At 36.6% G+C, this 27,780-nt stretch overlaps 1 protein-coding gene and 1 long non-coding RNA gene across 2 annotated transcripts in view; one reads left to right on the top strand and one right to left on the bottom strand.

The window, feature by feature from the left end:
• LOC132366956 (uncharacterized) overlaps positions 1-23,516 on the top strand; it is a 52,529-nt gene extending 29,013 nt beyond the window's left edge. The window contains exon 4 of the long non-coding RNA XR_009503625.1: positions 22,941-23,516. This is a non-coding gene — a long non-coding RNA (uncharacterized LOC132366956). The remainder of the gene's footprint in view (positions 1-22,940) is intronic.
• Positions 1-27,780, bottom strand: part of NEGR1 (neuronal growth regulator 1) — an 836,678-nt gene that overhangs the window by 115,115 nt on the left and 693,783 nt on the right. The gene's annotated exons all lie outside the window — the stretch shown is intronic.

Raw genomic sequence — 27,780 nt, forward strand, 5'->3', positions numbered from 1 at the left:
AAAACGGACTGGTCTCATAGAGTCTATGGGTTGTATAATGCAGGGCTTTGAAATATTAAAGTATTCAATCTTTATGTCAAAATTCCATTAATTATAGAAAATTAAGATTTGAAATACAAAATCATAGAGAAATGTTGCTCTCTTTTAGAAACTATTCTTTTGTTAGGCTGGCATAAACCCTCAAATATTTTTATGCTATTGTACTTCTAAATTTTAAAAAAAGCTCTTTCAAAAATAATGAAAATTTATGGTAAACTTAGTTTAATGCTGTACAGTAGATCTCATTAATATACACTAAGGCTGTGTATGTAAGTGAAAGGACTTTATAATTAAAAGAGAAATGAAAGCACAAAATGGCTTGAAAGGTAAAAGCTTAATCAGAATGTTTATTCATGGGAAAATTAAATTCAGTAGGACAGTGAACAGAGTTTTCTGTGTTCAGTAATTTGGACATTTGAACTTCAATTTCTTCAACTGTTTGGCTTCCATTGTTTTGAATTTCTAATGCTGATTTGAGAGTTCATTGAAAGAGATGGCGTAGCATAAAACTACAACTTCCTCTCAATACAAGGATGGTAGAAACAAATAGCTATCCCATTGAACCAAGCTCTTCATTGTGCTTGCTTATGTAGAGCAAAATTGCTTATGTAAAGCCACATGGTCTCGCAGAGGGGGCTTTTAAAAGAATACAGGAATTTAGTGCATGAAAAATTACGTTGCACGCAGGATCCACTTCATAATTTTAGCTTCACAGTCAAAGCAAGCTATTTTTTCCCTACACAGGCCAGGATATAGTAGAATCCCTAGTGAGGTAATTTTATGTAAAACAAGACTTGGGACTAGAGAAGTTGGTTGAGTTGGAGATTCAGATTATAAAAAGCTAGAGGTCACACATAGGGCATGAAGCAGAGAAACCAGAGTGAGTGAGGTCAAAACACCCAGACTGGGAAAAGCTGTTGCTGAGGGTTGTGGACAATGAATGAGAGTCAACTAGAATCCTTGACCTTGATACACTTTGGTTAGTTAAAAAGGACCAGGTAAAACTGGGATCAGATCTCAAACCTGCTATTCTTCAGCTGCATGATGGTGAGCAAGTTAATGAACCTCTCCAATCCCCCAGTGTCCTCATTTATTGAATTTAGCTCCTACTTTGTAGGGATACTGGTAGGATTAAAGACATTTTATATAAACAACCAAGTGAGAGTGAGTAGCAGTAGTAGTCTTTATTACTTATAGAAGTGAATGGAAAAATTAGTGTCTAAACCAATGAAGAGAAAATTAAGTACAGTGTTGGGATTTGGGAAGAGTTTAACTTTACCAAGAAGAAGCAAAGATGGGAGAGCATCATGAATAACTGAAACTATATAAATAACAAAATTCCACCAGGAATGTGGGCACTAATTTTTCCAATTAAAAGGTTAATATACTATGCTTTGGGGTAATTATTTAGGAGTCACACTGACTCTTGGAAGATAACTATAGAATCCAAAGCATTTTTAACAGTTCTGATTTAGGTAAGAGTAGAAATTTACAGATCAAGATCTTATAATTTTTGTGAAAGACAAATGTGCTTTAATTTTTAAATGGGATTTTTGTGCCAAATTGTAGACATCTATTATTAACATAAACAGACGTACATAAATTTTAAAATTTCCCCCTTGTAACTCCAAACAAATTAGAATGATAATATTTTATTACTTAGAAAATATAGTCTGGGTAATAGTTGAAGCTGACTAGATCGAAAACTGCTACAGATTTTCTTATACTCTTTAAATATCAATTCAATTTTTTATAAACTACTTTTTTTAACAACTCTTATAACAATATAATTATTATTAAATTAGTTACAATTGATGACGTATATTGAACTCATATGCCAGGCACAGTCACCTATATGAACTCATTTCCTTCTCCCAACAACTCTGTGAGGTACATATTATTATTAATTCCCTTTTTTGCAGATGAGATAATGGAGCACAGAGAGGTTAACTGTCTTGCTCATAGTCACAGCCAATAAGGAGTAGTGATGGGAGAGAGTCAGTGCTAGGATATCTTAGCATTTCATTTTCTCACCTTCCAGAATAAATAACGTCCTCAATCTTATTATATCTATAATTACTTAAATGGGATATTCTATGCAAGGGATCTTACAACTTCTCACTAATACTAGCTTTCTCAACAATATAGTCTTTCTATTTTAGGTACCTAATAAATGAGTGGCTTCTGTCACCAAAATAGAAGAGAGGCAAATTTAATGTCAATTTCTGGAGGCTTCTATAATAGAGGACTCTGCATAGAGAAAAGGGTTTATAACACATGATTTTCCAATCTTGTTCTCATATTCCAAGCCCACACCAAATATAGTTGTTTGCTTCTGTATAAGCCTTGATGCCATAGAAGGACAATTCTCCAAATAGCTCAGAGGACGTTATCATAACTGGATTACACAATCAAATAAGAATCTTGAACTTGTAAACTCCTACTCTGTCAGCACAGTAGTTTGACCAGAGATTGCTTAGCTTTCGGGAACTTTGGTTGTTTTTACAAGGATCAGATTTGAGGTGTTGTTCCATCGTCTTAATAATCTATGTAAGCAGTGAAATATTCTTCAGGAGGCACCAAGTGGGCTCTCCTGATGAACAACAGTAAAGGTTCTCAGTGCGACTTTCTTATGTGTCTCATTATGTGGAGAATCAGAGTGAGTGCTCCAGGGTTAATGGCAGAATATATCATCGTGGGCAATTGCATTTACTGTAGGGAATGGTCTCAGCAAAGAGATGATTTTAATTGTACATAAAACAGAGGTGAAGAGAAGTTCACCAAGACAGGCATTTTCAACACTTATGTGGAAAAATGAGGTGTCGTGTAAAACAAGATTTTACTTCGTTAGTAAATGTGATTTTGGCCATGACAAGAGGAAATGCTATTATATTAAAACAAGGTATTCAAGACATAGAGTGGTGTTATACGAAGGAGCCATTTGTAATGACCCTTTCTATAGACCTCATTAATTATTGTTTTATAACTCTGCATGCACAACATATTAGAATTGTCCAGTATCAAACCCCTTCATTTCTATGTATTTTGGAAGGTCATATTTGGTTTTTGGGTTGTTATTTTATCTGGTTGCTATAACACAGCCCTGACGTGTGTGAGTTATCTTTCAGACTGTTGAGAGATAACATGCTTGTGTGTTAAGGCAAGGCAGAAATTAATCCTTTTGGTTGCCATGGTTTCATCTGAAAGCTCTGACTCCCAATCATTGTGGAGTGGAGGTAATGTCATTTTCACAGTAGAATGAAGAGGATGTTGCCCTGGACCACAGTTAGTGCTGATGGAAGCCACAAAAGACAGACTGTGAGCTAGTTGGATACCGAAGGCAGAAAAGGCGACCCTTCCTTTTTACCTTTACGGAGAGGTCCATAAAGGGTATGTCAGTCCTCTGAGGGCACTGGAATACCAGAGACTTTGTGCAGAGAGGGAGGTCAACTTAGGCATTACACTTTTGCCTCCAGGAAAGAAACACATGATCTGTGAGCATATACGAGTTGTAGCTGACATCAGAGACCACATGGTATTACTGTCTAATATAGACAGCACTGTACTGGTTGTCAGAAGACCTAGGTTCCATTCCGTCTGCCAACCTTAGGTGTGTGCTTCTAACCCAAGGTCTGGTTTTTACTTTTCTGATATATAATTAAGAAGTTATATTAGTTGGTCCATATACTTCCCTGGGTTATTTTGGTTCCCATCAGATGGTTGTTGTTTAAAAGGTGGTTTAGCACAGTGGTTGATAATAGAGGTTCTGGAGGAAACCTACTTAGGACCAAATCTTGGGTCCAATACTTAGAGGCTACGCCCCCTCTGTAAGTTTGCACATTTAATAAAATGGAGATAACAATAATGTCTACCACTTAGTATCGTAGTGAGGGTAAATGAGATAATGCATACAAATCACTTCACACAGTGACTGCCTGGAAAACAACTAATCATGGATCTATAAAAGTTAACTTATCTTTTAAATGAAATTAAGGTAAATGACCTTTAAAGCCATTAGTGCACTATCAACACTTTGTTATTATAAGTGACTATCATATAATTTAACCTTAAAAGTAAATATTTTTCCCTCAAGAAAATCATTTCTATTAATGAAAAAAACTATAAAAATATTTCCAAATGTTTACAAGGGAAAGCCTACATGTTAACATTATCTGCGTTCAACCACGAAAAATTCACTGTAACTTTACAAATGCACAAGATTATTCAGCTTTTTTTTTTTTTTTTTTTTGAGAAGAAGTTTTGTGCCTAGTGAAAGGAATATGCTACATGCAGCTATTGTTTGCCAGTGCTGGAGTGTGTATGTGTATGTGACATGGTAAGAGAGGATTCACAGAGGTGTAAGAATTAAAGGGTTGCATTAAGTATCTCTGTATGTGTGTATACCTCCAGGATCCATTTGAAAACAAAGCCCTATGTGAAAACTAAAAAAAGCATGTCTGTTAATCATCCTGGTAAATATCCTGAGGCAGTAGAAATGTTGCTATACTTAATCTTGGTCAAAACTACTTCTCTGAATATAAAAATATCCTCTCAGTCAACCTAAAGCCAGTTCTGAGTGAAGAAAATGTTTTCTGTGGTAACAAAGGGGCATGAATAACAAATGGTACATTCATATGCTTAAAAATATTAATACAATAACTTTCTAGACATGTTCACAGTTGCTCCAACATATTTCTCTACTGGATGAGATTCTGAGAGGACAATTTTAGAAAAATTTTCACCCATGCTTTTAATTCCTATGTTGAAATGTTTGTTCCAAACTTCTTTTAATAAACTACCAGCTTTTGGTAATTGTAACATTGACTCAAAAGGCCATTGAAGAACTTTGGGTTTTAGTGAATATTTCATATGGCACTCTGATGTCAAAGACTGTGTAATTTTCATCCTTATACAGATAATCTTTAAAAAGAATCTGATGAGAGTGTGGTGTCATTTCTGAAACATGCCTCTCAATATCACAGAAGAATAAAAGTCTCCACTTTCAGCAAACACACTTGGTTTTCTCTCTAACACAAATCAGAATGAAAATTAAAGTAAAGGGAATGTAGTTAAGGATACAACAAGGATGCAAAAGAGGAGTAGTAACCACTGATATATTTATTAAAGTCCATTGTATTGATGTCGTGCAAGGAAATGCAGGGCCTAGACACCTGGTAATTAAAACTTGGACTGTTTGTTGTCTTAAACCTACAAAATCCTAATTATCAATACTTTCAAGGGCTGAATTGCAACCTGTGTGCTCTTTCCAGTTCTTCCCCATGTATGACTAGGCAGAGGAATGGCTTTTAGTGGCCACCTTTGGATTTTTGTTGGCATAGGGCTCCCCAAGGAGTTGGCAAATGACCAGATGCTTTGTGATACCCATTTCACTGTATTAGCACACTACTCCTCAGTTTGACATCTTGGCTCTAAAAGGTGGTTTGATGAATTGAAATCAACACTATTACTAAGACTTAGCCAAGTGAAGTATGCCTTTCATATGGTTGGAGTCATAGAGAAATGGATTCAAATCACTGCCACATACTCTCTATGAGATCTTTTACAAGTTAGCAATCATAGGTAAGATCAGTTTTTCATGATGAATCACCAAGATCAGACACCTAACATAGTGACTGGCATATAGCAGGATGATACTGAGTTTTGTATCCTTCCTCTCTGATCGACATAAAAAATTTCTGATATCATAGAAGTAAGATCTTAATCTCTAGCTATTCTTAGACCCTATTTGGGCAATATATTTGTGAACAAATGAGCAATAAAGAAAAAAACTGAAAGGTAGTAATAAAAAGGCAGCTTGATGATGGTGACAAATGTCCTTCAAGTATTGGCTCCACTGAAAATATGTTAAATGAGTCCACCTGTTGGCCAGTGTGAAACGGCCTACAATGACAAACTGACAAAGAAGGATACTATGGGATCTCTCTTTCAGGCAGTAAAGTGGGTTGCACTCACACCCAGCTTCTGTGAGCCAGGTGAGTTGAAGGACAGGTTAACATGGAACAGCAGGAAGAGAATAGGCTGGCAGAATACAAGTCACTATGGTCCTCCTGACACTCTGTTTGAAGCCATGCGGCAATGGTACAGCTTTCTCGGATACTAATGCTAGCAGAAAACCAGGCCTGCCAAGGAGCAGCTATGCTATTGGCTCAGCTAAGGAAAAAACACAAAAGGCAGAGCTTTGAGAAGTAACCACAGAGGCTTTCCTAGAGAAGAGCTGCCTGATATTGCCACACTGACAGATCAGGTTATTATGAAGTTATTAATTCCTTTTTCAACACAAATTTTGAGAATATGCTATTGAATATTTTCCTGACATTATGCTAGGTGTGTTGATACAGTGGTGAATAAGACAAATTCCCTTCTCTGGAAAATATACTGTAAGCAAGACTGGCAATAAATAAAAACAACGAAATAGTTACATAATTTACACTGTGGTAAAACTATGGACAATAAATATGGGGTACTTTAGGAGCATGTAGCAGGGGAATCTATCATGTAACTATGATACCTGCTTAGGGAAAACCTCTCTGAGGTCTGAAACACTAAACTTTAGTGTCCATATTTGAATTATGTACTTTGTTCAGGCTGGTGACAGACAACAGAAGGGGATGTCACATGGGTTCATTGCTGGTGCGAGCCTGCTAACAACAATTTTAGCTACAGCATCGTCTGCACTGGGCAACGCTCTTGAGAATATGAGACGTTGAGAGGGCATGACATGCTGTGCTCTCTGAGTAGCAAGGTACTGAGTAAATGATCCCAGTTAGAAGCAAAGGATGCTACGGCCTGAAGACATTTGAGAGGCTATTCTGAGCCCACCCGTTCATCTAATAGATGAGGAAAATGAGCCCCAGACAGATACAGTGATGTGCCCAAATCATACAGCCAGTATACCACAGAGATGGAATTAGAGGCCCAGGCTTTTTACTCCCAATCCAGTGATAATGAGGAAGAGAGAAACCTTGCAGTGCTCTACTCAGCAACATTAGTCTAAAAATGAAGAATCAAAAGGAGCCAAGTCTCTTTAGGAATGTGCCAGGGTAGGTGTATCATAATTTCATTCATGTCATAAAATTTGGTCCTGATAATTCCATAAGGCAAGGAGAGTAAGCAACTAAAGATCAAGGGCCCCGCAGCAATTTTACTTGGTGTCAAAGTCTGACCTAACCAATCCTGGAGCACACTGAACTTTGGACAACTTTTCCTTTTTGTCTTAAACTGACTTGAAAAAGTGCAGTTGTGCACAGATCTTCTCCGACTCATGATGGGATTTTGTCCCAATAAGTCCTTCGTAAGTTTAACATATCATAAATAAAAAATGCATTTTTTAAATTACACTTAACCTCCTGAAAAACATCAAAGCTTAGCTTCGCCTACCTTAAATGTGCTCAGAACACTTACATTAGCTTATAGTTGGACAAAATCATCTAACACAAAGCCTATTTTATCATAAAATATATATATGTAATTTATCAAATACTGTACTGAAAGTGAAAAGCGGATGGTTGTATGGGTACAGAATTGGTGTAAGGGTATCAGTTGTTTACCCATGTAATCATATGACTCACTGGGAGCTTCGGCTAGTTGCCGCTGCCCAACATCATAAGACACTATATACCACGTGTCGCTATACAGTGGAAAAGATCAAAATTTAAAATTCAAAGTACAGTTTCTACCGAATATGTTTCACTTTTGCACCTCGGTAAAATCAAAAAATTAGGCCGAACCATTGTAAGTTGGGGACTGTCTGTATGTGTATATATAATAGAGTACATGGTGATATATGTGTGTGCATATATGTATGTATATACAGTACACATATATGTTTGTACACACTTACACATAAATACATATATTATGTTTACACACATGCACATATATGCATGTACACCCACAGGCATATGTGTGTGTGAATATGTGCATGTGTGCATATATGCACATGCACACAAGCACATGTATATACACACATGTGTGTATACACATATGCACATAATTATTATATAAGTATGCATAAATGTATGCATGTTGTATGATATGAACATATATGACCTGATAAACATTTTAAAATATTTATTTCTTGCCTTTCTCACTGGAAAATAAGAATCACAAAGGCAGGAACTTTACCTGTCTTGTTATTGTAGTCTCAATGCCTAGAACACTGCCTGGCACATAGTAGATACACACTAGAGTATTTACTAAGTGATTGAAAGAACATGTGTATAATTGCATATATGTATGGGGTGCATCTGCTCATGTGTGAATGTTCTGATGTGGACATTTGTACACACATACATGTCATGCACCTGTGATAATCCTACAAAATCTGCTGGAACAGGAGGATTCGTGGACAGTAGTGACTCAGACGCCAACCAAACATCTTAAGGTTACAATTTAAATGGGTTCCCAAGATGAGAGGGCTTCTATTACTGAGTGCAAATGGAAGTTTCAGCTTTGTTTGCACATAAAAGCTTTTTCAAAAAATGGATTTTCTTTTTAATTAGGCAGAATTGAAGCAGTTACTATTATGCAACTTGAAATAGTAAAGTCTGACCAAGGTACTTGCTGCCCTGACCATATGATAATTTTTCTATATTTTATTCTCCCGTCATTTAATTACAAGATGTTTCAGTATCACAAAGAAAGAAAAGATAATGCAGGAGGGCATAATTAGTTGGACATAAATGTGTCCTAATTGCACAATCTACTGTACATACATAAAAAAGACATACAATTTCAGTTAAGTTTGGTTTTAGAGATCAAACTGGCTTCAGGTTCAGAGCATGTAGGTTTTTCCTGGTCTGTATCTTCTCGTAGATGTTATTAACACCGAGACCTTTAATAAACTCAGAAACAATTTAAGTTTAAAAATTTGAGCAGAATATTAGCTATGACTGATTTTTACCCCGAATTACATATTTCAATGAAGCAAGTTATTCTCAGGCACACAAAATTAAACCCTTGGGAAATGAATCCAGGGTAGAGCACCAGTTGGTTAAGTTGGATAGAACATTTAGCTATTAAAGTTTTATTAGGTTTTCAGCCTTATATAAAGTCAAAGCAGTTGTTTGAGCATTTTTTGTTTGTTTGACTTCCTTTGCTCACCACAGCTGTACTTGAGGAAGATGCAGTCATAGAAGCAACTTTCAGAAAACAACCTTGTCTATACGTTGCCTGGCCAAATTCAGTAACCTCTCAACCTTCCTCGAACTTGTAGGCTCTTCTTTCCCTTCCTGCTCACTAAATGTTCCTACTATTTGCTGAAATAGTACATGTATAGTAAGATATATATTTTTTAAGTGACCTCATGTTTAAGTGATCTCATGTTCATTTATCTAAATTATTCGAATAGTAGTGTATTTTTGCCAAATAAACACTGGTTTTGCATCAAAAGTGCCCAGAGGAATGGATAACAAGAAAAGATAATCTATGCTGGCAGTCAGGAAACTTGAGTTAAGGTAGTGTCCTATACTAGTTCAGTAATTTTGGAAAAGTCAAATTCTTTGAGCTTCACTTTGTCACCTAGAAAACTGGGGTAAGTATCTCATAGTGGTAACACTGAATAAATTAATTAACTTCTTTAGGTCTCAGTTTACCCAGCTATAGAATGGGGGAAATAATCACTTGCCTTATAAGATGATTGTGAAAATAAAGTAATTTCTGTAAAGATTTTAGCATAGTGCCTGGTACATAATAGACACTGAAAAAAGTTAGTAATTATTATTAACATAATGTAAATAAGTTTCATAATTATTATTATATTCTATCTAATGACAGACCAGGATGGAAGATTGTTGGGGAGGTGGGTAGGAAGCAGTCTGAATAGCTGTGGCTGGTATCAGTAAGTAAGTTTATAATTCCATTGAGATTCAAGTTACTTTATAGGAACACAGCAAAGTACAGTGGAAAGAAGGTAGACTTGGGAATCTATCCTGGCTCTGTGATGAACTCTTCAGCCCTGGGCAACTTATCTAACTTCTCTAGGACTGTTTCCTCAATCAAAAATTGGAGCAGACAGCTGAGAGAGAGAGAGGGAGAGAGAGAGAGAGAGAGAGAGAGAGAGAGAGAGAGAGGGAGGGAGGGAGGGAGAGAGAGAGAGGGAGAAAATGTCAGTTGTCACAACGCTGGTTAGGATCAGAATGAGATCAGAATTCAGATTTTCTGACTGCCAGGTCAGCTCTCCTGCTTTAGCAGCTGATTGGCTGCTGGCTCCACTTGTTAGTTCATGTTCAAAGATTATTAACTATTATATGCCAAGTGCAATGTTAGATGCCAGAAATATAACTGTGTGCAGCAAGAGACAGTATGTCGCCCTGGTAAAGCCCAGGCCAGTAGGTTTGGGGGGCGGGGTCCCATGCTGGATTTAGAGAACTTGGGCTGAGCTCAAAACCACAGATCAGGGTCTGCTTGTCTGCCTTTGACCTGTCCACAGAAGGAACAAGGTGTACTTTGTACTTAGCAGGAAGGAGCATACTACATGTGTTACCTCACCTCTCAGGAGTTTCGCTTTGAGCTTTGCTGACTTCCATGGCAACTGCCAAAAAGGTTTTGTGGAAAAGAAAATCTCTCCTGAACTATCCCAGCTTGGAGGTGATTAGACTGCTTTGAAAGCCAATGCCCTTTGCTGATTTCAGGGTTTCATATAGCCCTTCTACATCCCAAGTTGGTGGATAGTCCACCGCCTCCTGTATCTTCTTTCCCTCTTTCTGTTTCTCTCTCTCTGTCTGACTCTCGCTCCACACTCTTGCCTTAACTTTTTCGCTTTTGTCTTTTAACTGTGTGTGGGCTGTGGCACGTTCGTAGACATGATTCATCTTGTGACAAATCTCCCAAAATTTCCATTTCCTATAGATTTGATGAGCAACATGAAGCAGGCAGCCTCGGCAGCTGCCTCTATAGGAAGAATCAGACTCGTTGGGAGAAACTCAGGCTATGTGCAGAGAAGTGAGGCATAACTTGAGGGTTGACAAGGATGGAATCTCTCTCTCCAACTTCTCTCATGTACATGTTTCTATATTTTGGATCCTAATTAACTATGTGATTTTGGCATCATTTGCTTCATTCTTCCCTGTAAAATTAGCAATCTGAATATATGGTATCCGTGATAGAATCCAATTCAAAGATATTATGATTTTATGGATCAAATTGTTGTATCTGTGAAGAGGAATCTTGGTCTTATATAAGCATATGAGATACACTACCAAAAGCAAAAGTAATTCTTTATTTCTTTGGTCATTAGTGTCTCTACCAAGTTATTTAACCGGGGTTTGGTTTAGTTAGTGTAAAGATGAACTGACCAGACTTTTCTTTAATCCAAATAAATAAGGAAAGCCCATGGCACACACAGTTTTCAAAAATGCTCATTCATTACATAGATGGTAAAATAATTTGACAGTGAAGAATAAAATCACTTGATTTGTTAATTACTTAATTCATCTATTTATTCAAAAGTCGACTAAGTACCTACTATGCGCCAAGTATTATACTACACATTGAGGGTACAAAGATAAATAAGACAGCACTCACTTTCAATTGGGGCAAAATAATTAAAGTAAAAATTGATATAACATAAGCATAAAATATAAATTGTTAACAAATAAAGAGGGCAAATATGTTTTAAAAGGTGTTGATTTTAGTAGCATATATGTATTGAGTACCTGACAGGCAACGTTCTAAATGTTTTAAACACATTTACCTTTCTACTCATCACAACAATCCAGGGAAGTGGTTACCATTATAATCCCCATTACTAAAGAGAAGAAAGAACTATGCATAAATAAACCGAGTCGCCTGTCCAAGGTGACACAGAAAGTAAGTGGCTTAGCCAGAATTCAAATCCAGAGTGTCTGGACTCACTAGAGCCTGTGAAATTAGCAATTAAGCCTTAGTAGGTATTACAGTTCATAGATGCTATTGGTTAAGGGGTATTCCTCTGGACTTAAGGAACACGTGTAATATGAGTGAAGATCTGCATCACCAACTATCAGTTTTCTATATAAAGAAGTGCCCTATTGGTTGGTGCCTCTTATGTAAATCATTTCCAGCTACTAGCTAATAAGGCCACACATTTAGATGGATCAGAATGAAGTGAAAAACTAGAGGGAGGCTGGCAAATTGGTTTGACACACAAATTGCTGTTAAAGTTGTTTGTATTTTATTTTTAAAACACATTTTCTATTATGGCAAATAACTGTGTCTTCCGACTTTCTTTTCTTCCGGAATGTTTTGATGTTTTGGATGTTTTCGTACAGCTAAAGTAAGAGGTGGAAAATCCTTTATGAATAGCTCTCCTATTCTAAGTTTCTTTGTCTGAATCTTCATTTCACTGCCAATTCAAAGCAATAGTCCATTTCCTTGTTGTCTGATACTGTCCATCTAATTTGTTCATTTGTCAAGAGACAGAGACAATAGACTGGGAAGTATTTGTTTGCGGATAATTAATTGGAAATGAGAGCACGTGTATTTTGCAATTTAGCAAAATCACTGGAGTGGAAAGGGGATAGACTGTTTTTGCCACTCATAGTCTACTCTTGTGTCTTTCCTATTTGGGAAGAGGCATTCTAAAAACTGGACTCCTAGCTCTGCAGCTTTAATATGTCTTGCAGAAGAATCAAAACAAGAATGGTCCACCACAGAAAGAGAGGATAAAGTGAAAGATACTTAGAGATGTACAAAAATTTTAAAAGTAAAAATGAGAGGTTAATAAATAGGATATTCTTCCATATCAGTGTGATCCAAACAGAAGTGTGGTCTGTATGCACATCTTAGACAACTGGCCCAGCAGAAGGAAAAAAGAGCAGCGAAGAGCACTGCTTTGCCAGTTCTGCCACAGCCATGGCCCCGATGGTGGCCAGTCTTCAAGCTGGCTTCTAACGATCCTGACCTTGGTATTCACATCATTGTACCAGAGCTGCTGTGTTTGGACCAATAGGCTGTGGCAGAAGTGATAGTATGTCACTTTGCTCTAGATTAAAAAAGCCAACACAGCTTCTGTCTTGAGGGCTTCACCCACTGCCCACCCCTCTGATCAGTAGCTTGGGAAAAGGCATGCTATGAGCAACTCTATAAAAAAAACCCACGTGGAAGTGACCGAGGTCTCCTGCCAACAACACTCTGAGTGCCCTTGTAAGCAAATCCTTTAGACTCATCAAACCTCAGATGACTACAGCCTCAGCTGTCACCTCGATTGCTGCCTCATGAGAGACCCTAAGCTAGAACCACCTAGTTAAACCACTCTTGGAATCCTGACCCAGAGACATGAGATAATAAATGTTTGCTGTTTTAAGCCAATAAGCTTGGGGTAGTTTATTATGCAGCAAAATGTCACCAGAACAGTCCCACCACCTCTCGTCTTGACATGGGGCTGGTTCTGCCATCATGATGAGACTTTCCATAGCGGGTGCTTTTCTGAGCAGCAACATTCCTGCTGCTTAGGGCATAACACTTCTCTGAGATAGCTTTACACTAAATGAGGTCACTCCATGCTGCCGTCCAATGCAAGCGATTGTAAAGATGGATTTCATAGGGGTTCAGCCCCCAAGGTCAAAACTGTGCCCTACACATTTCTCAGCTTTCAGAAAAAAGGACACAAAATTCTTTCAGGCATTGGGCTCCAATCTGGATTTGACTTCAGCTTCTTGTAGCTGTTGCAAAGACATCTTACATTCTTGGATATTCTTGACGTTTGAATCATGTGTCAAGATGTTGTTGATTCTAGTGATGGCAGAGTTTCATCTCATATGCACAGCAGATTGTTAAAACATGCCGAGGCTGTGGTGCTCCGCTCCATTCTGCTGTTCCCAAATTTATTGTCACTTCAGAAATAAACTACAACATATAAAGGAGCACTGAGAAGGCGGCTTTAAGAGCCCTGGGGTAGAGCTAAAAGCAGCTCCCTTGATTTTATGTTTGAGCCATCTGGTGCTTACATCAGCTACCACTTGTTTTCAAATATATATTATTTGCGACTTTGTGGAGCTGAATAACATGAGCCCCTTTGGTACAGCAAATATTGTCAACGTACAGTGATTTAAATAAAAGAAGGAGCTAGTCATTTCATATGAGTCTGTGTGGAGAGAAGTTGATGGCTTCCTTGTACCGAGAGTAAGAGAGTTCTTATACTAAGAGAAACGTCTAAAACTTCAACCTCCTGGACACCAGGAAAATAAATTAAGCATTTTCAGAGAAACATCTGTGTATAGAGTGAAGGCTAGCGTTTATTGAGTGTTTGCTATATCCCAGACATTGTGCTAAATACTTTAAATGCTTTATTGAATCCAGAATAAATTAGGCGATGCTGCAGTAATAAGCGATCTTAAAATCTCAAGGAATTAGAATAACAAATATTTATTGCCTTGCTACATGCATATTTATATATCCCTCAGAGATCAGGTTAATTGTCATGTTATAGTACCATTTGGAAAGAACAAATGTTCTCCTTGGTCAACTTCAGAGGGAAAGAGAATGTTATGCTTTGTTTCTTCTACACTTTGATATGGAAGCCCCACATATGATTGCTCAAAATCTCATTGTTTGAAACAAGTCACATGATCTTGCCTAAAATGTTGCCATATTCCTGGAAGGAAAAGAGAATCAGATCTAGTTTCTTCTGCTAGAAGTCTGTAAAACACGTTTTTTTAACAGACATTTTATATGTGCAGAAACAAGGACACAGAGAGGTAAAGTGATTTTTCAAGGCCATTTACCTAATAAGTAGTGGAACTGGGTAAATATAAACCTGAGTCTGTTAAAACCCAAAGCTCATGCTCTTGAGCATTACATATGGAGGAGAGAATTCCTGGCCTATAGCAACACTATTGAAGGAAGGTGGACGGTCATAAGGTATCTATCCTGCCTGCATAATATTCTTTCATGGATTTTTTCAAATATTTATTCTGTATCCCCTGAATGAATGAGGGCAGGGACTGTGTCAGCATTTGACCACCATTGAAAGCTCAAGTTCCTAGTGTAGTGCTAGGCACATAGCAAGTGTTCAGTAAATTCTGGTTGAAATCTATCAAATGGATTCTAAATTTGTGACATGAATTAAGTAGTGTTATATATACCAGAGTCTGGAAAGTACACTTGGTGCTGCTTTAGGAATAATAAGGAAGTTCCCAATGATCTATACTTCTGTCCTCATTTATATAGTAATATAGCAAAATTAAAGTATATTATGAATTGCCCACTCCTCCAAATATGTAGCAGTATTGTAGGACAATCACTTCTACTGTCAAAGGCCAAATGGTCGAATGGTCATTTAATCTTTGAGTTTTTTTGGCTTCTCCATCCTTCACCACTAACCATGTGTTGTGTGGAGCTCCCAAGTTCAACACATATTAACTTCTCCATTTATGATCATTTTCATTCTCTTTCTCGTTGCCATATTACCTTTCAAGCCCTTCGCAGATTTTTTTTTCCTCACTCACGCTAATCTATAAGTGGCATAACATTTTAAAGCTGAAACTGTCTGGACCTTGCTGTGCTATGTCCTTAAGAGCTTCTTCCTCTACTAGGTTCTGGAGTTGCCATTTCCTAGAAACACCATTGCTTCAAGAGACCTTTCCAGGTTCTACCTCACACCTGCTCCACAGGATCCTAAAGCTGATTTTTGGCCTCTCACCCAATTTGTCTCTATCTACTGCTGTGGACATGACTTTTCTTGAATCCCTTCATGCAGGAACAATGTGACCACAGATATGAAACATTCACGTTCTCATCCAAACCTGAGATGCATGGTTCTCAAAGTCTTACTTCCTTCTGTAAAATGCTCTGTATCCCTAGTCAGCCGCTGCTCTAGCTCCTAAGACCATAGCCTAGACTAGTGTACGAGGGATACCCCCTACCATCTACTTTCAGCTCCTTATCCAAATCAATGGGTAGGAGAGATTGGTCCATGCTTTTCCATGGTACTGGAAAATCTACTTGAATTATTTAGAGCAACAGTCAGCTTGTGGGATAGGATTTAAGGAATTCTGTTCCCTTTCTGGGGTCCTGAAATATACCACCTAGGCAAAATATGAAGTCAGTCCTGCCTACATAATCACCACTTTAAGTGTATAATACATCTCTCTGGATATAACTTAGAGCACCTACATCATGGGCATTATGCTGTTGCAGAGACCAGCATTATAAAAGAAATTTACTATTCCATGGTGTGGAACTCTACATTTTATGCCCTTAAGAAGAATTTTTATAGGTATTATTTATAAGTACTTAATTAAATAATATTGCAAACTCCATTAGGATTGCCAATGGAATTTCTCCTACCTTAACACAGAAGTGTAAGCATTACTCTTTAACAATATGCAAGCATTACACTTTCACAATGATCTTTACTTCTTCAACAAGTGTAAACATTGAAAGTATCCAAAAATAAATCAGATTCCATTACAGACAATCATGAAGGAAAAATCAATCGTAATTTTATTTAATTGAGGGGATTTTAATTGTCTGTTCTCCTATTTTCAAATAAATGAGAAAGAGAAATTGAGAGATGCATTGCCTGATAGGCCACTTGTATAGCTGAGTGTTTCAAAGGCATATTCAGACAACTATACACACATGTACACACATAGATGTTTATAGCATATGAATACGTACACAAAGAATAAATTCAGATATATTATTCAGTGTAATATTAAAAAAAGGACTAGAAATCAAGAGTCCTGAGGTCTTGTCTTTTCCTGCACTTACTCATGTTTACGATCCTGGGCAAATTACTTTGTTTAGTGAGCTATAGAATGAAAAATTTAAATCAGGGCAAAGAACACGTATGTTAGTTTCCTCTCTCCCACACATGGTAGTCACTGCTTAGCGATCAGGGCATTCATTTCCACTGGCCAGGATGGCAGTCTCAAAGCCCTTTCCAGTACTAGGCTTCAGGCAACTCCTCCAGCTGACTTGATTTTACACCTGATACGAAGTTCATTGGTCAGCCGGGGCAGATGACCCAAAGCTTCCTTTTGTAGCTAATTTTTAGAGGTATATTTTCTTTCCTACTGAAAGGATTTGGAGCCTGAAAATAACTCATTTACACTCATGTGCATAATATTAGCAAAACAAGTGCTATTAGCAAAAGAAGTGTGAAAACTTCTATACCTTTAATCACAGATATACTTTCTTCTCTTCCATCTCTTCCTCCTCATCCTTTTTCTCCTTTCTTCCTCTTCTTCTCCATTCCCTTCCTTTTCTCCTCCTCCCCCTCTTCCTCTTCCTTCTTCTTATAATACATTGTTTATAAATAGGCAAAATAGGTTTTATTTTACACCATATACTCCAGAGAATTTTACAACTGAAACTCCCCAATTCCTCCACAACATAGAAAACTGGCATTGTCAGGAAAAGATGTTTCTTTGCATTTGACCTAAACATAGTGACATACACTATATTTCTATTAACTTTTTATAGCACAGATTTTATTTATTTACAGTCCATATCCTTCCAGAAAAGAATAAAGTAACCTCGTAAAAATTACATGTACTGATGATGTAATTTCCTGCTTTTTTCTTTTTTCCCCATTATTAAAAATTCTACTGAGTATATACTTTCTAGAAATGAGATTATATTTTGAACTACATTCCTTCCCATAGGATACCTTTCTTAACAGCATATACCATTGTATCTTATATTTTATACTTATCCTCTTTTTAAGTGACCAGTCTCATCTGTAAATTTTCCTATGTCTATAAATAATGAGGCTATTTCCAGCATTTCAAAATGAGTAATTAATTGCCTAGCCTGGAATTGTCTGATATCAAAGAATTAATGCCTGAATTAATTTTCAACTTATAACTGTTTTCATTTACACCTACTTCCTTGGTAGTTATTTAAGGCAATTTCATCTTCCCCATCTGTGGCTTATATGTTAATGTACTTCATTTTAATGAACCCACTTTAAGCTGTTGAAATAGGCCAGACACTATCAGAATATGTCATAAGAGAAATCTCACTCATAGATAAGCCTTTCAGATGAAAAAGTTTAAAAGGAATGGTACAATGGAGATATTTTTAAGTCATAGCTGAGTCGTAAGTCATCTGAAATATATTTCTATAATGGGTTCTATCCTTTTCTAGGAATACAGACAAGGATTCACATCTGTTTGTGAATAGTTTTTAAAGTTTTTACCTGAGACTGTGGTTGTACACACAAGCCAATATGCAAAAAAAAAGAAAAAAAGTTTAATAGCTGATGGCTTTCAAAAAATCTTGTTACGTGATTGAACTCAAATTTGAATGTGTAAATACAGCCCAGTGTCTTTATATTATTAGCATACTCCTAATAATGACATTTAATTAGGTACAAAATTCCTGTCCTTATTTAACATATTTCCTTTTGTTAGTATCAAATATCTTCATCATAGAACATTTTAAAAGTAGGATTTAATAGTAAATTTTGCTTGCATGAAAGGACTTTTATTGCAATAACCAAATCAGCATCCTAAATGAAGATTCATTGCTTTAATTAATACTTTTGAGAATTAATAAAACTAATTTTGTTGTTTGGCTTTCATCTTTATGCCTTTCAGACACATTAGATGCTAGAGCAGGCAAATAAAAATGGTTAATCATTACATAAATAACTTAACTTTTTAGCCTTAAAAACATTTCTTTTTTAGAATATTGGTTTTTCTATTACTGAAAAACTGGGCATTAATGAAGTATAAATGAGACAGGTGTCAGTCAAGTGCTAACTGCATGTATTATTTTGCTGATTAGACAATATTAAGTTGCTAATTAGAGACCATATTTTTAAAGGATGGAATACTAATATAAAAATCAAACAATCTTATTATTCTCTTACTACTTCAGCTAGCAGAGGCTAGTTAATTATCAGAGGGTATTCTTTAGTTTCCAAGATAGAGAATTTCTGTATTTAGGAAGAATGAGTCACTTAATTGTTCAAAAGGTTAAGAGTTCGCAGCCAGAAAATCATTCATTATATTGGGGTTTCTCACCCTCTGCATCCTATTATTGCCCTCAAGTTCCAAGAAGTACAACATAGGGTATTAAATCTCCATTCTAGGATAGGACTTCTTCACAGAGCCTTGCTCTCTTCCTTTTCCTGGTAAAAAGATTTGGGCAACCTAGAAGAAAAACTTGAGGCCTAATTTATTATTTCTCTTAATTAGAGAATCATTTGGAGCATCAAGCTACTGGATTTTTTCTCCTCTGGATTTCATCAATTACATTAGCAGAACCAAAGATGCCCTGCATGTAGAGCCTGCTAGAAGGTTGAAATGAGAGCAGTTCAAGCATTTAAAGTGGAAGCTTCAGAGATTCTAAAGTCCCAGGAAATCGAGAGCCTTAAACTCAAGATCGTTTCAGTGTTTGCAGTGGAAAACACCAAGAAGTACCCCAAAAGTACTCAACAGTTTTGCTTTCTCCATCCCTCCTGAAAGTGCAACTCTTTCAAAGCAATCCATTTTTCCTCCAATAGATGGGGAGCAGTCACTTGGAATTCAGTTTGAGAAAGCATTACTAGCCTTGTAAGTAATGAATTGAGAAGCCCTAGTTGGGTATTGCTGCTCTGTACTCCCCTCAGTCCCATTACAGATCACATATATTTTATATCATATCCCAGTTTAAACAGCTAATCATCTTCAAATATCTCTAAGCAAATAGATATTTCTTACATGCCAACTATGACTGATTGGTAGTGGATATCTGGAGGCTGCAATTTGCTAAGTAGCAAAAAGGACCAAGGCTGATTAGCAATGTCTTCCAGGGGAGAGAAGAGGAAAGATGTCTGTGTGTCATGTTACCCTCCCCACCTTAGAGAGAGAGAAAATTTCCTTTCTGAATCTTGGTTCATAATATTACCTCCTATATAAGGATAGACATTTTTAGAATATTTACTACTTGCAAAATATATATAGATAAAGATGACAGATATGTGTCCTTTGCCCATAAGGAAGGAGAAAATGAAACTTCTACTCTAAATCGTTACCAGGAGTGAAAATTTCATGAGTCCAGCTAAGTATACACAGAACATAGGAATAGCCAGTCAATGTTCAAAGTTTAATATTTTGCCAAATTCTATTCCCTTCACAGGTAATTTAAGAAAATGAAGTCAGCAAAGATCCATTAAAAGTAAATAAATATTCTTTGGTAAGACTGTACTCTATCTTTGAATGGATGAGAATCACTTCTGGTGCTCCTTTGTTGCTCTCTGTAGCCCTAGGGATTGAGAGTATCTTCAAGTGTCCTTCACCCTCACTGGGGTATTAGTAATACATAAGTTTGAGGAAAAGATCCTTGAGAAATTCTTTCAGGTTTTTGTTAGGTTTCTATCTGATAATGTTCTTAAATATCAGCCTGTACATTTAGTAAAGGGTATTTTCTGTGATGTTATGTAATCTAAGAAAATATGAATATAGGTCATCTCATACTTGACATAACTAGATCATAAAAGATGGTACAAAGTACTGAACTTGACATAGCTATTTGGAGAATATTATTTAATGTACTGTAAGATATCATTTACTAAACCTCTTCTCTTTAGATAAAAATAACGTAGTTTTTAGATGAATTCTAAGATCCCAGATTCATCAAATTTTAATGCACAACAGCAGTCTCTACATTGCACTGAAACTGGGAGTTTTCCTGATGGATTTTAGCATTTGAAGCACAGAACTCACATTTCCATGTAATATATCTGAAAATCTTTTGCCTTATATGTCTGAGACAGTCTGCTCATTATCTAGTCAAGAGATGGGCCAGACAGAAAGTGGGAAGTATTTGCTGAATAGAGAGGTGCACATAGCTCTATTAGTGAATGGAAAAGAACTTCCTTACTGTCTGAAGAATTAATACAATGTGGCCATTATGTCAAATTAAATATCTTGGTTTACTTAGCAATTCCAGAAACATTTACTAAGATAATGTATGAATCCTGGTGCACACATTATCTTGGATATACATAAAATTCTACGAAAAATCATCAATGTGCAACAATTCACTGTTCTGTCCTCTCATTGACAATGTTTTGAAATGAATTTTGATCTATTTCCTAATTACACACACAAGTCAATGGACACACATACTCACACTCACACAACCACACTCAGGGAAAATGAAACATAAAAGAAGAGAGAGGGAGAGTTATATTCCCAAAGTGCAAACACGGAGGGGAGGAATATATATTCTGTTCTGAAGGTACACATAAATGTTCAATTAACCTATTTCTCATGTCTTTTTTTTTTTTTTTTTTTAATTTTTTTTTTTTTTAAATTTTATTTATTTATTTATTTATGGCTGCGTTGGGTCTTCGTTTCTGTGCGAGGGCTTTCTCCAGTTGCGGAGAGCGGGGGCCACTCTTCATCGCGGTGCGCGGGCCTCTCACTGTCGCGGCCTCTTTTGTTGCGGAGCACAGGCTCCAGACGAGCAGGCTCAGTAGTTATGGCTCACGGGCCTAGCCGCTCCGCGGCATGTGGGATCTTCCCAGACCAGGGCCCGAACCCGTGTCCCCTGCATCGGCAGGCAGATTCTCAACCACTGCGCCACCAGGGAAGCCCTCTCATGTCTTTTTTTATGACTACATATGGTGACAAATCTTCCTAATAAGAAGGGTCACAGAACAACAGATGTGTAAAATAGCAAACTGAAAACACCTCAACAGATGTATAATTTTTATTTTGCATGAAATGAATAGGAATGTGGAAAGCACATTTGGCAAAGCATGAAAAGCCCTTAAATTAAGAAGGCTATGAGTTGGAATGGTTTTAGAAATATTCTATGGATTGATTTGAAGAATTCAGGAAAGACCTTCCCCACTGCAGACACCCACATACTGTAAAGCCTGATAGCTTGTAGTTAAAGAATTAGTTCCTTAAGGTACGTATAGTTCCTCTCCCACATTTCTTTTTGGAAAATGCAAATGCCTTTCCAAAGGACACATCTGAGAAACAACCTCCTTGAGAATTGCACAAAATAACTGGGAGCGTCCCTGGAGAGACAGGAAAGTAGCAGAGTCTTAAATCCTGAGTTGGTATGTGAGAGCTTGGAATTGCTGATATTTGAGTATGGTAAAGCCTGGGGAAGTTGGCTCTGTTCCAGATAAGTGCTGGCTGGAGGTTGCATTTAGTTCTTATGTCTCTTCAGTCTCCTCCAGTCTGTGATAGGTATTTGGTGTCTTTCATCACCTTGACACTGAAACTTACTGATTGGTATTTTGCAGAATATTCTTCAATTTGCATTTATACATTTGCAGGAAGAATACCACAGAGCTGATGTGCCCTTCTCTTCTTATCATATCAGGGGTACATTATATCAATATGTCTTATTACTGGTGATATTAACTATAATTGTTTAGTGTGATAGTTTCTGTGATGTTTTTCCACTGTAAAGTTACTATTTTTCCTCTTTATACTCCATTCATTAGCTGTGAGTCACTAAGTCCAGTCCATAGCAAAGGGGAGAGGAATTAAACTCTACCTCTGGAGGATGGAGTATCAAAGAACTTGTGGACAAATTTTAGAATCAGTACAGTAATGTATACATATTTGGGAGGATATTTTAAGGATATGCAAATAAATTGTTTCCTTTTAAAAATTTTCCACTTATTTTAAAATATATCAGTAGACCATACCTGCAGCAATTACTATTGATACTATGGTGTTCTGACAGTGGTTTTAAATTTCTCATTCTTAAATTTGTTAATTGGTATTCTTCTGTAAGGAAGGATTGCTCCTCCCCCTTTTGTCTATGTATTAAATCATTTATTATATCAGTATGGACTCGTGGATATTAATTTTATTCTTTGAGTTATAATCCAGTACTATCAATATTTATTTTGTAGGTCAAATTGTTCCAATTTTTGTCATTTGAAGCTCTTTTGGGAAGTTCCTGTGTTTTTTTGACATGTCCTTCATCCTTTTTTTTAGATCACTTCCTTACATCTTGGTACCTCAACATATTCTAGGCTCACCTTGCATTTTACCTGCCCAGTCCTAGAATCAGCCTTTAACCCAAGGATGCCTGGTTTTGTTTATTGGAGAGTGGTATTAGGAACCAAGATCTTTGGAGACACCAGCGCCTCGCAGATTTGCTCCTGTACCTGTTTCAAAGGATGATAAAATATCAAAGAGGGAAAATCCTACGAATAAAAAAGAAAATATGGAGATGTCACGTCATACAGAAAATGTAGGACTCTTGGAACAGATTTTGAATAACTATGATTCTTTGACAAGAATAAGTGAATCTTCAGACAAAAACTTACTAACTAGATCAAAAATAGGATGGAATCCTGAGAGGAGAAACAGGTGAAAACAAGAGATTGGAATAAAAGCTACATTGAAAGGAAAAAAAAAAAAAAAAAGGTGCTATATGTGCTCATCGCTAATGGGGTATCATGCTTGTAGGCTTCTCAGCAGGCAGTGTCAGGGAATGTATGGATTTGTATTAACGCATGTATATGCACATCTATATTTATTTCTGTATCTATTTGCGTATATATTAAAATCAACATAAAATTTCATATTGACATCTCAAACTCCAATAAAGTGCCACGTGATTAATTCTGGAATTTTGTCTTTGCTTATTTGTAATTCCTTTCTCAGACAATGGGAAAGCTGACTCTCATTATCTAATACATTTACTTATTTGTTCAACCCTAGTATATATGTAATATTAGTTTCAGAATTGCTAACCATAATCTCATAAGAAATAAATTTACCAGTTTGAGTACAGTTCATTTTTATCTTTAGCCTTACAGTATCAAATCAAAAGACAATTTTACAAAGTTCCTCAGATCAGCTCCTTTCCTCCTCACCTGTTCCATTGTGGGTATGTGATTCATTTGTTACACAGTTAGATCCATGTGTCACAGTCTGCATTCTATCTTGGGTTTTCTCAACATCCTATTTAATTTTTCAGATTTGCATAAAATAAGTTCACTTTTTTATGGTGTATATTTTTATGGGCTTTGACAAAGACATAAGATATCCACTACCCCAGTACCATGCAGAATAGTTCCATCATCACAAAAGTTCCCAGCAAAGTATTTTGAAACCAACCAACAAACAAAACAATAATACTTCAAGCTTTTTATCAAATTCCTAAGACATGTATTTGAAGTGCCTGCCAGGGTTAACTGTTATTGGCTCTGGGTGGATCCTACTATTTGCAGGGAATCTACTACTCAGAAAAACACTGTCAAATGTATATTCTTTTACATGCTAATATCTCTTAGGCCAATATAGTTCAGATTACCATTCTGGCAAAAAATCATCAGGGATTTCAAATGCTAGGCATATTTTTTGGTCTTCAAAGACTCCCAAGTTCTGTTTGGACCTGCTTTTTCAACCTTAGATTGTACCATTCCCCCTTTGCCTATTATATTCTACTCAGTGGTTCTCAAAGTGTTGTCTGAAGACAAACTGCATCACTTTCACTTGAAGTCCATTGTCTATGGTTAACAACTACATGGATAATGTCCTAGTCACAAAGAAGCTGTGGTGATGATGGAGATGATAATGATAGTAACTGTATTTGGAATCATTATTTATAAAGAACTTTTATATGCGTATTTGCAAAGAAATTTTACATGCACTTTTATAAAGAACTTTCATATGCAACTTACAGTGATCCTGAGAAATATTAAGAGCACCTATTGTTACAATATCCACTTAAAGGGGAGGAAATTGAGTCTCAGAGATTATCTCTAGGCTAAAAAGCTGATAAACAGCAGAGCTGGGACTTAAACCCAGATCTTCTTTTTCAAATTTCTTTCCCTTCCCATTATCTATGTTGAAACCCTTCGGTGCTCTCAGGGAGGAGAAGTAATAAAATCAACATTCCCTACATATGATTTCAATATGTTCCAGGCATTGTATAATTTTCCATCATATATCTAATCCAATTTACTGTCATTCTTTCAATTCTGTAAGGCAAATGCTATCAGATGAGGACACTAGGACTTTGAGAGGCAGAAGAAATTTCCCAAAATCACCCACCAGATTTCAATTCCAAGTTGTTTGAGCACAAATTCCATCTTTCTTCCACTAGATCACACTGGATTTTTGTTGAGGTGATTAGAATTACCTTTAGCTCTCAAACCCAACATTTTGTGCCTCATGAAGGACCAGCCAAGATTCTAATAGCTGCTATCTGAGGACAGATTTGATACTATATAAAAGGGTGAGCTAGATATCCATTCTCTTCTCTGAAGTAGGAAAAAAGTCTCCCGACTTTTGCCTCCTAGCCTGATGAAGCCTGGACCTCAGGGAAAAATTCTCAATAGGTTTATAAAAGAGTGTAGCTTTTGCTAGCTAGATAGAACTGAGCTTGAATCAGTCTCCACTTTGCATTAGCTATATGGAGTTGGACAAGTTATTTACTATCTCTGAAACTCAATTTTATGTTTTGTAAAATAGAGAAACTATGCCATAATGCTGTAGTAAGGAATAAATAACACGCCATCCATAAAGTCCTTAGCACATCCTGTCCGTCATCACTGCCATCAGGTCTCAGGGCAGGCAACTCTTAATCTCACTAAGCCTTTTTGACAGCCCCACTTTCCTCTTAGCCAGTAAAGTGACTGAGTGAGTTTAAGAAGTTTCCCATGAACATAATTAAAGCAAGACTCTAACACAGATCGATGGTCCTATTAATTTTGAGTCAGCATTTATATTCCAGTTGTTCCCATAGCCAGTGTGACTATATGTCCTTGTTTGCCTGGGACAATCATTATATAATTTTTAATAGAGCCTTCTTTTACTCTCAAAAGTTTCCCAATTTGGATGATAAACTATATGGACACACTACTTAAAAGGTTTTTTGTTTGTTTGTTTGTTTTTGTTTCTAATTCTGTACTCACTAGTTCCAATGTCCTTTACTCCGTAAGGATAAACAGAAGGGACTTTCTTAACTGGATAATATTATGTGCTGGCTTGAATTGATAAAATACCAACCTTAAGCCAAATTTGAGTGATAACTCTAAACATTTTGTATACTGAAAATAAAGCATCTATTAAAAACAAACAGTCATTTGATAAAGAAATGTTTAGGGTCCCAAATTTTGATATCGTTATTTCTCCATACACTTTGGTGTCCAAATAGCTAAAGGCAACCATGAATCCTGAAAGCACAGACCATCAAAATCCTGTGTGGCCAATCACGTTGAGTTCTAAAGTTTTCAGAAGAACATATGGCTTAGGTGTCATTTTAGTATCTGTTCTGCCTACATCAAAAAAAGAAAAAAGTGACAAAGTATTCTTTTTATGTTATGTCTTTCTTTCATGAATATGCATAAATATAGAATTCATGAATCACTAAGACGTAGGAGACTGTTAAATTGCCTTTTTGCTAGAGTTTAAAAAAACATATGATTAACCATACTTTTCACTCTGAGTAATTACAGTTCCTTATTTAGAGGTCATTTTCTGAATCTGTTCCACTACTGGCTTGTGGGCTGAAGTGAAATGAAGGCATAAAGATACACTAATGATGAATTATTAAAGCTCTTTTTAATTCCTTTGCGGCTAAAAAGCTTTCTAGTTACAATGTAGGTGCCAAAGGTTTGATTCAGATTATCATGAATAAATCACATAGATTATCTGGCAAAATAATATTAATAAAATATAATAATTTTAAAATAATTATAATAAGTAATAATCATAACAAACTTTCTTATCAGATCTTACTCTGCTTTGTTACCTTTTCTGTTGTTATCTTGACATCCATTAGAAAGCATAAATTTTCCCTAGAATCCAGAGAAGTTGTATTTCCTTTTAAAATGCTGCATATAAATCTTCAGTTTTACCTTGTTATTTTTCCTGATTCTAGAACAAGGATAGCAAATGTATTGCAGTGCTTACAATCACTCCCATCACATACATGAGAATATTAATCTATTTTTTTTTTCCCATACGCACCTCACTGTCATTTTCCTCCCAAGCATTCAAGACAGGTACTTCCAAGTAAGCAGCACTAGAACCCAGATGAAATCTGTATACCTTCTCTAGAACAGATTTCCTAAGGCACAAGGCAGAATGTGACCTTTGAGTTCTCACTAACCTTTAAAAATTGCTGCAGACAATTATGTGACTACTTAGCTCATTTTTTATTCTATAGTTGAGGGGTTTCATTCTCCTTTCCTTTAAATCACTTGTATAGGTGTAATGGCACTGATCCGGCTATCTTTTTCTAGATTATGCTGTGGTCTTAAAATCTCAGTGACTCTGACAACAAAATTTATTTCTCGCCCACACGACCTGTTGACTGTAAGTCAGTGGCAACTCTGCTCCTTCTCCATGTGTCTTCTTCGTTTTAGGGCCAGGTTCAAGGAGTATCTCTTATCTGGCTCATGACCTTCTCATGACAGAGGGGGCCTGAGGCAGAACAATTAATAGTATTGGGGCTTCTGTTCATATGTGGGGTACACGGATTCTGCTATTTCATTGGCCAAAGCAAGTCACATAATCACTGATATCAATGGAAGGGAGGCCTTGCACATCATTTAGAAATTGGCAGTGATGTACAATCCTCTTGCAGGGAGGGAAGAGAATATTTGTGAAAAATCATAGAATCTCCCACAGGCATGTATTTCTTTGTTTGCTGTTTGTTTTTTAGAGAGTTATTGTTCCATCAACATATTGGGATAGGAAGAGATAGGACGACCTGCTATTTAAGTGCAGTAAGAGAAGATTCCAAGTTTCCTGCTGACTCTGGGAGACACTATCTCCTGGAAAGACATATCTATGGCTTTTGCCTAGGAGCTGGTAC

The sequence above is a fragment of the Balaenoptera ricei genome, chromosome 1 (assembly GCF_028023285.1).
Source record: "Balaenoptera ricei isolate mBalRic1 chromosome 1, mBalRic1.hap2, whole genome shotgun sequence".
NCBI lineage: Eukaryota > Metazoa > Chordata > Mammalia > Artiodactyla > Balaenopteridae > Balaenoptera > Balaenoptera ricei.